Raw genomic sequence first — 16,667 nt, forward strand, 5'->3', positions numbered from 1 at the left:
TGGTTTCCGGCTGAGGAATCGAGGCCAATCCAGAGAAGATCCGGGCCATCGAGCAGATGCGACCCCCGGCTCGACTCAAAGAGGTCCTGCGTCTTGCCGGCTGTATGACGGCCCTCGGGCACTTCATCTCCAAGCTCGGGGAGCGAGGGCTCCCCCTCTTCAAGCTTCTGAAGAAGATCGGTCGTTTCGACTGGACGCCGGAGGCCGAACAGGCCCTCCGCGATCTGAAGAAGTACCTCACCTCACCACCCGTGCTGGTGGCTCCCTCCGAAGGCGAGCCCCTAGTGCTCTACGTATCGGCCACTCCTCAGGTCGTAAGCATGGTGTTGGTGGTGGAGCACGACGAGTGCGCGGGGCCAGGTGCTGGGTCCCAGCTCCCGGCCGCCCCCGGGCACTCCCCAGTCCTCGCGGCTCCTCCCGGGCAGGGGGTCAAGCCCGAGCACTTGGCTCCCCCCGGGCAGGGGGTCGAGCTCGAGCACTTGGCTCCCCCTGAGCAGGGGGTCGAGTCCGAGCACTCTACTCCTCCCGACTAGGGAGTCGAGCCCGGGCACCCGGCCAACCCCGACCGCGCCGCCTAGCCTAGGGGCTGTAACAGCCCCTCGGGTGAAGCCACCGCCCGGGCCCACCGGGTACAACGACCGGTGTACTTCATCAGTGAAGTCCTCCAGGAGGCCAAAGTAAGGTATCCCCAGGCTCAGAAGCTGCTCTACGCCGTGCTCATCGCTTCCCGGAAGCTGCGCCATTACTTTCAAGTGCATAAGGTCTCGGTGGTTACCACGTATCCGTTGGGACCCATCCTCCGGAACCGAGAAGGCACCGGGCGAGTTGTCAAGTGGGCGGTAGAGCTGGAGGAGTTCGACCTGCACTTTGTCAGTCACCAGGCGATCAAAAGCCAGGCGCTCTCCAACTTCTTAGCAGAGTGGACACCCGTCCCCGAGGTCGTCCCAGAAGAGATTTCTGCGTATCCCGGGCACGGCGCACCCGGATACTGGGTCATGCACTTCGACGGTTCCCTCACGCTGAAAGGCGCGGGGGCCGGAGTGGTTCTCACCTCCCCAACGGGTGAAGAACTCCGGTACGTTGTGCAGCTGTAGTTCCGCGCATCCAACAACATGGCGGAATCTGAAGGCCTCATCACCGGCCTCCGAGCTGCGGTGGGGCTCGAGATTCGTCGCCTCCTGGTCACAGGAGACTCCCAGCTGATGATCAACCAGGTGTCCAAAGAGTACCAGTGCACGGATCCTCAAATGGCGGCGTACGTGGTAGCAATCAGGAAGCTGGAGAAGCGTTTCGATGACCTGGAGTTGCGGTACATTCCTCGCCGCGACAAAGCTCTGACCGACGAGCTCTCCCGCCTAGCCTCCTCCCGTGCGCGCGTCCCTGCCACAGTCTTTGAAGAAAGACTCACACGGCCTTTCGTCCTGCCTGCCGAACAGGACGAAGGGGAAACCTCGGACTCAATTCAGGGGACCCCGGCGGTACCCTCAGTGGGAAGCCCCGTCAGGGTGCCACCGTCCGGCGAGTGCGTTGCACTTGCTGAATGTTCTCAAGATGCCTCGTGGATGGACGACATCCAAGGGTACTTGAAGGAAAAGTCCCTTCCCGGGGATGAGGCGTCTACCGAAAGAGTTGCTCGGCAGTACAAACACTATGCCATAGTAGATGGGGATCTCTACCGGCGTAGCGCAGGAGGCGTCCTCCTGAAATGCATCTCCCGGGCAGAAGGCGGCGAGCTTCTCGCTGAGATCCACGAGGGCGAGTGCGGTGGCCATTCTTCGTTCCGCACGCTGGTCGGGAAGGCCTTCCGGCAAGGTTTCTACTGGCCTACAGCTCTCCAGGATGCTTCCGAGCTGGTTCGGCGTTGCAGGGCGTGCCAGTTCCACGCAAAGCAGATTCACCAGCTAGCTCAGGCTCTTCACACCATCCCCCTGTCATGGCCTTTCGCGGTCCGGGGGTTGGACATTCTGGGTCCATTCCCCCGAGCAATCGGGGGCTATGAGTACCTCTACGTCGCCATCAACAAGTTCACCAAGTGGCCGGAGGCGGTCCCATTCATCAAGGTGACCAAGAACACGGCGCTCCAGTTTATCTGCGGCATCACCAGTCGCTTTGGCGTCCCGAACCGTATCATCACCGACAATGGCACCCAGTTCACGAGTGCCCTGTTCGGGGACTACTACGAAGACCTCGGTATCAAGCTCTGCTTCGCCTCCGTCGCTCATCCTCGGAGTAACGGGAAAGTTGAGCGTGCCAACGCGGAGATACTGAAAGGCCTCAAAACCCGGACCTATGACGTGCTCGCAAAGCACGGGAAGGGATGGGTGGACGAGCTGCCCACCGTGCTATGGGCTAATCGGACCACGCCAAGCCGCGCCACCGGGGAGACTCCATTCTTCCTCGTCTATGGCGCTGAGGTGGTCCTCCCCTCCGAGCTCACCCTAGGCTCCCCTCGGGTGCATGCCTATTCAGAAGGCGAACAAGAGCAGCAGAGGCGCGACGACGTTGATTACCTGGAAGAGCACCAGCGGCGTGCCGCCGTCCGGGCGGCTCGGTACCAGCAAAGCTTGCGGCGCTATCACCAGCGCCACGTCCGGGCACGGTCCTTTGAGGTTGGGGATCTAGTTCTCCGACGCGTCCAGTCGCGCAAAGGAAAGAATAAGCTGTCCCCCATGTGGGAAGGTCCCTTCACCGTGATCGGGGTCCCGCGCGAAGGTTCTTTTAGGTTGGCAGCAGAAGATGGGCAGCCGCTTCCCAACCCATGGAACATCGAGCACCTGCGCAGGTTCTACCCGTAGACGGCCATGCTCACGGCTCAGGTCAACCAGGCCAGAGGCTTCGCCCCCGCCCAAGTTGACCGGGGGCTATCACTAGCTGGGTAAGTCACCCAACCTTGTAAAATTTGTCAATTCAGTGTAAATGTTAATGTGCAATCGTATGTCAATTTAGCTTTTCTGGATTTCGTATGTTTTAATCTATCTGGTGAGATGCTCGATTGTGCGAGAAAAGTTCGCTCTCTCATTTTCCCCGCTGATAAAAGAATCCCGATCGGTATGCACGCGGGCATCTACCGCTGGCTTACGTCTGATGTGGTAGGCTGTGGTGTTTGGTGTCCTGGCTGATCTCCGGGCACTACCGAGTCCCTGGGTGCTCTGGGAAATCCTATCGCTCGAGCCGCTCGAGTAGTCCGGAGCTCAGGCCCCAGGGGCGGGCTGTCGGTGCTCGGTCTGGTCTGTCATACCCGGGCGCCACCGAACCATATGACCTCTGGGTTATGCCTTCTGCCTGCTCTTGTCCGCTGGTCTGGGTATTCAAGAGGTCTCGGGTCGAAAACGAGAGCAGTCTATAACAAGTACCGCACTAACAGAGCGCACCAAGCAAAGAAATTCCCTATTCCCTCTTAAGTCACAGGTCGACAATCAAAGCAAAAGCAGCCCGACCGCGAGGGCCTCGATGCCCAGGTCGCTGATCGGCCCCAAGGATCCTCGGGTGGTCATACTGCTTAGGCATGAGTGGTCGAGATCACCCGACCCCGAGCTCCTCGCGTGCCCCTTGACGCTCGGGCGCCCCGGCTGAAGGAACCAAGCCCCCGGGCACCCCGAGCTCGGAGCGCACGCTCCTCCTGGATCGACCGGCCGAAAGGCCGATAGCTGTCCGTTGAGTGATTAAATTTAGATGAATTTACGTTCGATAGTATTTTGTTCCCGGGTCATCCTCGGGGGCCCTCGTATTCTAATCTGCCCGGTGAGATGATCTCCTCGCGCACAAAACCCTACCATGTGTCTACTTTTTCCTAGAACGACAGAACGGTCCGTACAAAGGTGTACCGTACGCGCGGTAATGTCCGACCGAAGTCTTTCATGGTGGTCGTGGTGTTCGGTCCGCTTTTAAGGGCCCCGAGCACTACCGAGTCCCTGGGTGCCCTGGGTAATCCTATTGCTCGAGCCACTCAAGTAGTCTAGAGCCTAGGCCTCAGGGGCGGGCTGTCGGTGCTCGGTTCGGTCCGTCTTAAGCCCGGGCACCACCGAACCATGGGGACTCTTGGTCGCATTCCCGTCCGTGTGTGTCTCCGGTCTGCTGGCTGAGTAGTCGCAAGGTGAAAAAGTGTTCACTGGTCATGGCGTGTTCCGTGCTGGTTCGATCCATCTCCTGAGTAGGGAATCTCGTGTCTTTGTCTCTTGACTTAGTCGATGCGGACTCGCGAGGGCTCGGGGGCTGAACGCGCCAAGGAAGACGATCGGGACAACTTCATTCTCGGGGATAAAAAGGTCATAAACGGTCCGACTGAGTACTCCCCGGGGCTTCAAGGCAAAACATCAGAGGAAACGCTAAGTACTCAAGAGCACCGGAGTTGCAAGCCCAAAGAAAAGCTTCCATTACCTTTACAAAGGGGATACAAGCATTTCTAAGGGATCACTCCCATATTTACATCCAGCCAAGATAAAAATAAAAGAAGAGGAAACTACTACAAAAGCCTAATCGGAGGCAGAGTCGGCGTCGGAATCATCTTGGCCATCCCCGGGGGCTGGCGGCGGTGGCACTTCCCGCCTGAAGCCGGTCGCCACCTCGGCAGCGGTGCTCCGAACTGCTTCCCGAGCGGCCTCTCCCTCGGCTTCGACCACTCCTTCCCGCGCTGGCTCCAGCGGGAAGTTCGAGTCTCTGCTCCGGTAGCAGGCCAGGACGTGCTTGGCCACTGCTTGGGCCAAGCCGCGTCCTTCCCGGACGGCGAGCTCCTGGACGGCCCAGAGCAGCGCCTCGAGGCGCTCGCAGACTTGTTGAAGCCCCAGGACTTGTCGTCCGGGGCCATCGCTCTTCTTCTCCGCGACGAGTCGCCCAAGGCCGGCCCTCTCCATGGCCCGCCGCATCCGCCGGAGTACGTCCTCCAACATCTGCTGCAAGTTGACCCGCAAGACAAAAGGCAGCCTCGAGCTTCTCCTTCACGGCCCCGCAGCTGCTCCTCGAGTCCCTGGCCCTCGGCCACGCCAGAAGAGCCGGCGTCGGTTGCCGGGCCGGCGACTCGCTTCGTCCGCGCCACCAGTTCGAACAAAGCGCGCTCACGGGCGGTCAGCTCCACCTCGTATTTAGCGTTCTCCTCCTCCCTGGCGGCAACAGCCGCCGCCGCCGTGGCAGCCTCCCCCTCCCAGCGGGTCAGCGAGTCTTCCTGGGTGCCCAACTCCGCCACCGTGATCTCGTTGTCGACCTCCCGGATGGAGACGTCCTCCTCCCACCGTCGGACATCTCCGTCAATTCTCTGGAGCTCATCCTTCCAACGTTGGAGGCTGGCGCACGTCCGATCGGCCTCGCCCTCTCAACGGTTTAGCTTAGCCCGGAGGTCCTCCGCCGCCTTCTCACGGCCGGTGACCACCTCCTCCCGTTCCCGCGCCTGTGCCTCCCTGGCAAGGGCCTCAGCAGCCTGCTGCCGCGACGCCTCAGCCAGGCGGGCGGCGTCTTCTCGCTCCCGTGCGGCTTCGGCGCGGGCGGTGTTCAAAATCTCCCGCTCCCGCGTGAGCTCCGCGCGGGTATCTTCCAAAAGCTTCTACTCTCGCGCAGCCGCCGCGTGGGCCTCTTCCCGGGCGCTCGCAAGCTGTGCCCTCTCCAAGTTCAGCCGGGCGCGCTCCGCTTCAAGCTGTCCCTCCTTTGCGTCCACCGCCGCGCCCAGCCGCTCGACCGTCGCCTGGACGCTTCGATCGCGGCCAGGAAGGGGTCGGCAGTCCGGTCGGGCGCCGGTGGAGTGCTGGTTTCCCCGTGATTCGCCTCCGGGGGGTTCGGGGTCCCCAAGGGTCGCCACACGATCATCCACCCCAGGCTCGGCACGCCCGGGGTAGGTTCGACCGGCGCTGGGCGCTCGGGCGACGGCCGTGTTCCCGCCTTGGCCGCCGCATCCGCCGGCCTTGGCAAGGCCGCTGCTTCCATCGTCATCCGCCCCGGGCTCTGCACGCCTGGGGTAGGTTCCATCGGCACTGAGGGTTCAGGCGACGGCTCCGTCCTCCCCTCGGCCGCCGCTTCCACTGTCCTCCCCTCGGCCGCCGCCATCGCTGCATCCGCTTGCCTCGGCTCGGTCGGCGGGCTTGGCTCTGGCGCCAGCGCCGGCGCTCCTTCGCCCTCGGCGGCGCCCGTGGGTGGCCTGCAGGAGATAGGCGAAGGTCAAAACCGAAGTCTAGTTCGGGCGAAGAGCACCCAAGAAAAAGCAAAGAATGAAACTTACGCGGTCGTAGTTCCCCGATACTGCCATTTGGCTGCTGGGAGCCTGAACTCCGGGTCCGACAGTGCCGGCCCGGAATCCTCCCACTGCCTCTTTCACCAGGGGCTCGGCGGGGCCACCGCGCGGTCTCCAGGTGCCGAGTCAGGCCCCATCCTCACAAGGCGCGGCTCCAGGGCCGGGAATGCCGCCACCGCCAATGGCGACGGTGGGGAATCCGGCACGGGGATGTAGATTCGGGGGCGCTTCCCCCGGTCTCCCGGCACCACCGTCGCTACGCTGTCGACGGTGCCCTCTTCTCCGGTGCGTCGGCTGCTTCCCGCAGCGGCTCTACTGCTGGCCTGCGGCCCGCTGCACGCGGCGCCCGGGCCACCGGCCCGCACTGGGCTGCTCGCAGCCTCCTCGCTGGCCACCTCGTCCAACCCAGGGAGCTCGGGGGCCTCGGGGCTCCAGCTCCTCAACCGGTCGATGAGCCCCTGGGCGTCGAACTCCGGCAGCTTCGCCAAGATCGCCGCGCGCTTGGGGTTAGCGTAGAGCGCCATCTCCAGCCACAGGAGCACCACCCGGCTCATGTCCTCCATGCCGGTCAGCACTCGGTTCATGCCCCTTAGCTCCGCTGGGCCCAGATCCCAGCTTGCGCTGATTTGGGTCCGAGTGATATCTTCGGGCCCGGTGTAGAGCCAGCACGGCCGGGCGCCAGGCGACGGCGCAAGAAGTCCGCCACCACCATTATCGAGGTTAGCCCGGAGTCGCGCAGGAATCTGATGCGCTCGAACACCGGCTCCAACCTCGCGTCCTCCGACGGCGGCACCTCCCACGTCAACTTCCGGGGCTCCGCCGCCACTTTCGGTAGAGCGAGACGATCATGGGGGTCAACGTCGACAAAGAACCAGTCCCGCCGCCACTCCTCCCATTTGCTGCACAGCACCTGGGGGATGTACTGCTCCCCCAAGCCGTCTCACAGCCGAAGATTGCAGCACCCCGCGACGTCCGCCGTGGAGTACCCCCTCTTCTTCCCGGCCGGCCGCAGGATGAAGAAATATCAGAGAAGCGTCACCGAAGGCACCACCCCCACAAACATCTCACAGAGGTGCGCAAACACCGCCAGCACCACGACGGAGTTGGGGCTCAAGTGCACTAGTTGGATGCCGTAGACGTCGAGGACTTGGAGGAAGAACGTTGAAAACGGTGGCACCAACCCTGTCGCCACGAAAGACGTGAACAAGACGATGCGCCCAGGAATGGTCGTTGCTGGTGGGAAGTTCACCGGCGTTACCGCCGTGGCCCCCTCCTGGCCCTCGGGGACCAGCAGCTTCTTGATCTTATCAGCCGCCTCTTCATTCTTCAGGCGAGACTCCGGCAGCACGCTGTCTGGAGTCCTGTCACGACGGCCTCCTCCGGATCTCGGCATCTCGACGGGAGGGAAGGTTGTCTGGTGGTGGAGAGGAAGGAGGAGAAGCGCTCCGATCGCCTGAAGGGTTTCTAAGGGCTCCATAGCACGAAGGAGACAAGAGCAAGATCGCAAGAAGGCATAAAGAGGGGGGCAGATCGATCCCCTCCCCCTTTTATATCTCAGAGTTCAAACGTCGCCTGCCAACAGTTCGCTCGGCGGGACGGCTTCCTCGGTCGACGCAACTGCCAGGCAAATCTCCCGCTGGTCGTGCGGCGTCAGCGGCTGCCAGGCGTATTTTTCTCGATCTGCACGGCAACCGCGCATGCCGCCCGTACCATTGTCATGCCCTTCGGGAGTTGTGTGGGCATGCGTCCGCTTGTCTCCCCGCTGGGCCATACCAAAGGCCCGGGTCTAAAGGGTCACCTCTTGAAAAGCCTGCCATGGGGCGTCCATGCCAGCCTCGGTCTCGTCCGCGATGAAGGGCCCATCCACAGTCTCCGTGCCATCACCTGCCAATGGGCCTAGGGGCTACTATCGATGTATCAGGAACCGGGGGTCCCTGAGTCCCGAGGCCAGGCCAGCCGTCTGCCACGTGTCACCATCCCGCGAGGTCCCTCCCGCGGGATGAGGAAAATCTAAGTTCCGGGAGAAGGTGTTCGGGGCCACAGCCTCTGGTCCCCGAGCACCCCAGTTCCCCGATGACTCGCAGAGTCCAAGTACCGGGAAGAAAGTGCTCGGTGAGGTGCCCGGTCACCCCCGATCACCCTAGTCCCCCGACGATCAGAAGAGCTAAGTCCCGGGAGAGAGCGCTCGGGGGGGGGGGGGGCTGCGTGCGGCAGCCCCCGAGCGCCCAGTTCCCCGAGGGTCAGTGCAAAAGTGCTCGGGAGAGAGTGCTCGGGGTTGCACGTGGCAGCCCCCGAGTACTCGGTTCCCCGAAGGTTCGTGCGAGAGTGCTCGGGGAGGTAAACAGTGCCCCCGAGCGCCCGGTACCCCGAGGGCAAGGGTAGGCATTCTCGGGAGAGGGTGCTCGCGGAGGTAAACAGTACCCCCGAGCACTCCGTGCTCCGACGACCCAGAAAGGCCCCCGAGGGGCCCACCGATGAGGTGTCATCCAGTCAGAGGTCCGAGGCCGCATTTAGTGGGCGTGCGCGGCCTGACATCCCCAACTGCTCCCGCCGCAGTGTCAGTCCCTGCCATGCTTTGGCAGAGAGGTGTGGGGCCATTAATTGCATGGGTCCCGTCCCGTATCATCCGGTGTGTCTCGGGATAACATCACCAGGATCAAGGTGTTCCGCCTGCCGCCCTGCCGTGGCAGAGGAACAAGACAGGGCGGGCACACCGGGTGCCTCTGTGGCTGCCCGGTGGGCCCTCTCAACGGCGCCCGTCGCCAGGGCGCCCACAGTGACAAGTGACCAGACGCGCGCCGTGTTTTTTCCACCGCCCCAGTCACTTTGCCCAGAGGAAATGATGACGCCTTTCTCAGTCATGGCGTCTTGGAACTTGTGCCCCTTCCTTCCCGTTCGGGGTATGTCACGGCCGGCGAGTGCATAAAAGGATCGGCATACAGAGAGAGAAAAGGGAGAGAGCCGAGGCAGTCAATCGAGACACCCAGACGAAGAAGATGAACCCCACAACGAACCAAGCCAACAGACGAAGACATTGCAAGCAAGCCTGAGCAGAGCTCCTACCGGAGAACAAGGAGCCTCAAGCTCTTAGTTAGACACTATATTCTTGTAACCAGAGACATCCTTGAGGGATCCCCCTCAGGATAAGTTATTGCATCCATACAGAAGTAGGGTATTACGCCCCTGTACGGCCCGAACCTGTCTAAACTCCGGTGCATTTACTTACCTTTGCACTAGGTCGATCATCCCCCACCACCGGCCATTGCATTTACTTCCACTTCCATTTATTTCTCCGACGAACTTATTCAGGATCATCCCCCCCAGCCGAATCTCTAAAAAGGGGTCTCTCGGGATCCCTGCGACAGGAGTTAATCCTCCGACAGTCGTAGTGATATTTTCCGGAGGTAGTCGACGCTATCGCGGTGGAGAAATGGGAGTGGTATGGGAGTGGTCGCTGGAGGAAGAAGGAGGAGGGGGGCTGTCCAGCGCGAGGGCATGCAGGCCGAATGGCCTGATTAGCGTGGTCATGGCACAGCGTGGGGAACGAAGGGGGGCAAAAAGAAGGGTTGGGCTGGATGTTGTGGGCCGTGGGAAAGAGAAAGGAAAAGCTCGGCCCGAGAAGAGAAAAAAAGAAAAAGGGAATAATAAATTAGGTTTAAATTCAAATTAAAATATTTGATTTTGGATTTGACCTTGGATTCATATCAATTCAAATATTTATTTGAATTGTGGTTTGGACTAGGATCTTAATTCTTGAGGAAGAATTCGAATTCAATTTGGATTTAGGCTGAATAGAAGCTAAGAAAGGATTTGATGTGAGAGACGTACAATTCAAATCTCTACTCAAGGAAGAATAAAACCATAAACCAATTGTGCATGAATCAACTTAAGGCAGGGATTACTTTAAAATATATTTGGTGCATTTTGGAGGAGCACTGGTCGTGATTTCCGCACGTGTGGAGTTGGTCGTGGAGCCCACTCGAGCCTCTGACCCACTTTCTTTGGTTGTCAGTCTTTCCGCCTCCATCCGAAGGCTGATCACTGAGAAGGGGCGGCGGACAGCAGGTGGGCCGAGCTAGAGAGGCTCGTGGCCGAAGAGAAGGAGGCAAGGCGCTTACTTTAGCAAGAAAATTCCAAGCTTCAATAGGAAAATGATGTGCTCATTGTTGAACGCTCTCAGCTCAAGGAGGGTGAGCGAAGGACCCGTAGTATTCTCTAGGAAGTCTTTAAGGCGATTTGGCATCCCCTGATGAGCGTCGGACTGGATGCCCCCAACCTGAAGGATGATAGGGCTGCTCAGGGCTAGGCCTACACCATCCACGTCGTATTGGAGAGGTTTATCTAGCTCCTGAGCATCCTGGTGGTGAGGATCTCAGTAGAAGTTATGATGGCGATGAAAGCCACGGTGGCGTACCTTCTTTAGTTCTATTGCTGTTGCGACGCCCATATTCAACCTCAAGACCGTTCAGGAAGGGGTCATTACTACCGATCCTGTAGCCATGGAGAGGCTAGAGGTGGAGTGCCAAGGGTTGGTAGATTTCATAGGGTCCATCTTCCAGGTTGAGACTATTGAGGAGGCCATGGAAGAAGAGTAAACCTTGAACTATAATTTAGGCTTGCATTATGTATGAATGAAGCTTTTGATTTCTCTGATGAGCTTGTGTCACTATATGGTCGTAGAGCCCAAGAATTGACCGCCCCTCCTGCTTGCTCTGAGCCCCGACCACGCCTGTTGACAGCGCCAATGACCAGCGTAGTCTGGAAGCGGTGGTCGAGTGCGAGCTTAGGTTTGCGGTCGAGCAAGAGATCCTGCAAAGCGATCTTTGAGGTGCATCGGCCCTACCCCCATTAAGCCACATGTAGTCCCTAGGTAGCGAAGTGATCCTCGATCAGCTGACTCTTGCGTGGTTTACATGTTTTTGTGATTAGCTGGTTGGGAGGAGCTATTGCTGGCGAAGAGAGACTTGGAGCGAGTGATGAGGGAGGATGACCAGCGGCGGGCGCGTTTCTATGATTGTCTCAGTCTGATGTTCACCCCCTTCGACTCACTACTCTGGGCCACCGATATTAAGATCTGCCCCACTCCTAGAGACATCGTAACTGGTCATGTTGCCTAGTTCTTGGCGGCCTCCGAGGAGGCAGGTGTGCTCAAGCAGAGGTTGTGCACAAACATTAGCAACCACTTATTTGCGATCGCACTTCGTGGCACCTGCCTTGCCTTTGCTTGTGTTAGTGAGCACATCCTTGACCTATACCTTGTTCCAGCGATCTACGAAGGCTTTGTTGGCGTCCAGAAGACCACAAAGGAGCTTCATGACCTTACAAGGTCATTTTATTTTGCAGCATAGTTTTTGCTTTGGTTTGTCTAGTTTGACCCGGAGAAGGGCATCTTCAGATCCTAAGGATACTGAGTAAAAACCATTAGAAACAGCGCCTGGGTATTACCCGAGTGGTTATTTTGTAAAGACAGTACTTACTTTTATGTAAACTTTCCCTGTGTCCCTGTGGCGAGCAGGTTCTGAGTGCATGTTACATTTAGGTGGGACCAAAACATTCTGTGCTGCTCGCTAGTTAGGTCTGCGGTGCATAGGACAACCCTTGGCGTGACAAGCCCTTTGGTGGTGACCAGCGCTCGACCCGGGTTAGGGCTTGTGGCCTCACGGTTGTTACTCCCCAGCCACCCATATCCTTGAAACTATGCGAGTGGCAACTTGAGTCCCCATTAAAATGTTTGGTACTCACCACACGAGCGAACATGCAAAGTAACTAGCAACACAGAAAAATAGGAACAAAAGACTACATAATCTAAACTGCTATAAAACCCCGACCGCTTGATTGGAACAAAAGCTGCTAACTAGGTGGTCAAGCCTCAGAAATAAAAAAACTTACAAGTTGGTGGAAGACTGTTCCTTTCCAGGAAATCCTACAAAACAAAGAGTCTGATTCTTTTGAATTAGAAAAACTTACAAGCCATGTTCCACGCTTGTCCGAAAGATCATGCAAAATAGGAAAACATGCATGTCTCCAAGCAGCCCTAGACATAGAACTTGCGTAACTGGGATATGTTCCAAGAGTTGTGCAATTCATGACCGTTCTCTATGGCTAACTTGACCATACTAGGCCGGGTGATGACCACCTTGTAGGGTCCCTCCCACTTAGGGGAAAGTTTATTCTGGCCTGCCTTATTTTGGACTTGCCTAAGGACGAGGTCGCCTATGACCAGTGTCTGTTCCTGCACCCTGTGGTTGTGGTAGCGTATGAGGTTTTGCTAAAATCGGGCTGCTTGTATTATATCACACCTGGTTTTTAAGAGAACTAACCAAATGCATTTCACATGTATGCCAGGATCAAGTTTCCATACATGTGGTGACTTCATAAGTAATAACATAATAGTGTCATTATATAACGATAAGGTTCATTACAAAATGACCCGTAAGTCTTAAAGAAAACACTACGATAACTTCCATCGATAGCAGGTTTTCCATCCATCCATAGGTGTTGTCTGGGGGAGCGCCAACCTACGACATGGTCTTCAAGTCGACATCTTCTTTCACTTAGAACTTAGCTCCATCAGCCGGGATGTCCTCGAAATCCTCACCTTTTGAGCAGCCTTAAGAGGTTGAGAGAAAGGAAGCGTGAATACATGGAATACTCAGCAAGTGTGGGAAAACATGACATGAAGGATTAAGACAAGGAAGGCTTGACTCAGGTTGACTACATCTATGCCAATCTAATCTAGGACTCAAAAGACATAGCAATCCTATTTACTATGTGTGATGACACCAACATTAAAGGGATAGCTCATCAGATTCCATCCGACTACCAGACTCACCAGATATCCCATATCCGGCTACAAACTCATCGGGGTTCCACCACCCAACTAACCAAAACCAACCATCCAAGATCCCTACTAATCATGAAGAAGTCCAAGCCCGCTCTTGACCGTGAGCACAGCTGATCGATCAGTTTTATACTCTGCAGAGTTTGCACACTTTATCCATGAGTCGTGATTCCCATTTTGCTTCACATTTCCGTGGTGTAAAACTGGGGTCTCACTACAAGGCCTTTACAAAGCGCCTCTAAATCCATATGCACCCACTAAGGTTTCACCACTAACAGGGATTCCATCTGCTGCAGAAGTCCCCTCTTGTGCCACTCAATCATCCACTGGTGCGTATAGAATAAGGAGGACATCTAATTAATTGGCCAGACCGTAACCATTTAAGCCTCATGATTGAGTTGTTATGCCAGGTTACAGGCTTCACAAATCGGTCCTTAGGATCTACAGCAGGTACTTGCACATCACCTAATGTGCACACAACATCCATACCAATCAAACCAACCTGCTTAGATCCTTATGATCAAAGTTGCTACAAAAATTACCTGAACCGGTTCATGTTGCATAAAACATTATTTAGATTAATATTTTTCCCACACGACATGACAACACAACTAAGCATTTCTACACTTGACACTCAAATTATGACACAGGTGACAAGGACAATAGGGAAAGTACTAGTAAACCCTAAACATGGGATTCATATTGACAAGCATGCATCTAGAAAAATAAAAGATACGCTTTCCTACAATGGAATCAAAGTGATCAAGGACATTTGACTCTTCCAACTTGCTGCTCAGACTCTTCAAATGCTTGGTCCTGGAGATTCTCGAAATGCTCTTCGTCTGCTCTTGAAACACACCAGAAAAACACACAACAAAACTAACTAAGAATAGTACACCAAACAATAGCTAACATATATGAAAAAGGTACTAAAAGATAGTACACGCTGCTACGAACCGAGGGCACGAAAATCATCTAAATCGGAGCTAGGACAAGAAAGATACGCTAAAAACAGAAAGGATAGGGACCTTTTTGTAAAAAAATAGAGGGACTTATTCACAAAATTGGCATTTTCCCCAAATTAAAAATAAAAGGAAAAGCTGACTTGGTAATTGCTGGCTGACATGACTTTGACGTGGCATGACACGTGGGTATGGGCGCTGAGGTGGCTGGCTGAGGTAGACGATGACTTAGCACTAGCGCTGATTGGATTAAGAGTGGGACACATGTCAACATGTGATTGGACATGCGAAGGGTTATTTTGGATCTAATCCGAGCCGCAGGTTTTAGATCTAACAATTGAGGGGCAAAGGGGCGGCCAAAGAGAGGGCTGACCGGCGGCGGGGACTCGGCATGGAGGCAGAAGGGAATCCACGGCGACAGACTCGTCGGCGCACGGCAAAAATGTTGTCGTCGGGCATAGTTCACGTTGGTGAGCGGCTGGAGAGATAGAGGACCAGATGGCAAACCCGTTTTGGCGCTTACCTTCAGCGGCGAGGCACGGGAGTGTGGTCGATGGCAGTGAAGACGACGGTGGCGCTCGGGTTGACATCGGGGAGGTGCTCCGGCGGCCGAGAGGTGGCAGGGAGGGGTCAATGGCCTTCCTCTTGAGCTCACTAAGCTAGAAAGCCAGACGGCGAGGGCAGAGTGGCACCAGAGCAGCGGTGGCACGAGCTCGATGGGTTCGGCAATGGAGATGGGCGACGAAAGCTAGGGTTGTGGAAACATATGAAAAGGAGGGGGGAGACACGCACTTATATAGGGGGAGGAAAGGATAGGCGCATGGGAGTCGAATTCGGTTGGAGTTCAATTGGGATTTGGGCTCGGGGAGGCGACGACGCTTGAGTTCATCTCAGACTCAACCGACGCAGCGTGAGCGAGGACGAAGGGGCTAGTAGGTGGGCTCGGTGAAATGAGTGTCACATATTAGAGTACGACCGTGGAACTCCTCGATCAAGTTTATGTTGTCCTCTTATTGTGCCACCTAGTCATTGTCCGAGTAGTTGGTCACTCGAGGAGACTGAAGGGTGATTTTAGAGGGGAGCATTGCCTCCAGGCCAAAGACCAGGAAGAAAAGGGGTTTCAAATGTGGCCTTGCTGGGAGTCATTCTCAATGACCAGAGTATTGTGTGTAGTTCGTCTATCCAGTGTCTTGAATATCTCTTAAGTCGATCAAAGACCCATGTATTGATCCCCTGCAGTATCATCTCATTTGCCATTTTGACCTGTTCGTTGCTTTGGTGGTGTGCCACTAACGCATAGCAAATTTTGGTTCTGATTTCTTCACAGTAGTCACAAAAAGAACTACTGGTGAACTGAGTCCCATTGTCCATAATTATATGGCTTGGACTGCCAAACCATACTACCAACCCTCATATGAACTTGATCACAACTATAGCGGTGATCTTCCTGGCAGACTTGGCCTTAATTCACTTAGTGAATTTGTCGATTGCCACGATCAGGGGTTCAAAACCTCCTGGGGCTTTAGGGAAATGTCTCACGATATTGAGCCTCCAGACAATGAAAGGCCAAGAGAGTGGTATGGTTTGCAGTGCTTAGGTTAGTAGGTTGGTATGTCAGTCATAGTATTGATATGACTCGCACTGTTTCACCAGCTCGCGAGCATCATAGAGTGTTGTGGGGTAATAGAATCCTTACCGGAACACTTTTTTGACTAGAGTGCGGTACGAAGTGTGGCTGCCACATATGCCTCCGTGGATATCAGAGAACGTTGTGCTCCCCTATTTCTGAGTGATGCATTTCAGTAAAAGGCTATTGCTCCCTCTGAGGTAAAGGTGTCCCTCTAACGGGAAGTATCTGCGGGCTTGCCGTGTGACCCTTTCTGCTGACGCATCATCTTTAGGGATTGCTCGATTCTAAAGGTAGTTCAAGATCTGATCCATTCAGGTCGTACCTGAAGCAAGCAGGGTGACCACATGATGGCCACCCGAGGTCGACGACACCAAAGGAGGAGTTGCCTCCAAAGGTGTTGCATCTGGTGCTTCGTTTTCAAATGGAGCACCCCCTTCACACGCGACCTGTGGGGTAGTAGTGGATGGTCATGTGAGTCCTGATCGGGATAGTTTAACGAGAAGAAGCTAGACGGATCAGCTTATCGGCTAGAAATTTGTCCTTGCAAGGGACATGCTTGACCTTGAAACTGATAAAGCGTCACTCTAGTGTTCTCACTTCCACGAGGTATGTCGCCATTATCGGATCAGAGCACTAAAATTCCTTTTGCACTTGGTTTATAACCAGTAGAGAGTCCCCTATCGCTAACATGCGTTTTATCCCAATTGTGAAGGCTGCTCGCATTCCGGACAAGAGGCCATCATATTCTTCAATATTGTTAGTGGCCAAAAAAATATAATTGAACTACGTACCTGAGAATGTCACCATTTGGTGAGGTCAAGACCACTCCAGCCCCCGCTCCCTTCAACATGAATGATCCATTGAAGTGCATGGTCCGGTGCTCATTTGTCTCTGGTCGTTGTTCCTGTTTAGGCTCAAAGGACGACCACTTGGCCACAAAATCGGCCCACGTCTGGGAGTTGATAGCCGTTCGGGGAACAAATTGAATATTGAACTCTCCAAGCTCTACTACCCACTTTG

This window comes from Phragmites australis, chromosome 9 (assembly GCF_958298935.1).
Source record: "Phragmites australis chromosome 9, lpPhrAust1.1, whole genome shotgun sequence".
Lineage (NCBI taxonomy): Eukaryota > Viridiplantae > Streptophyta > Magnoliopsida > Poales > Poaceae > Phragmites > Phragmites australis.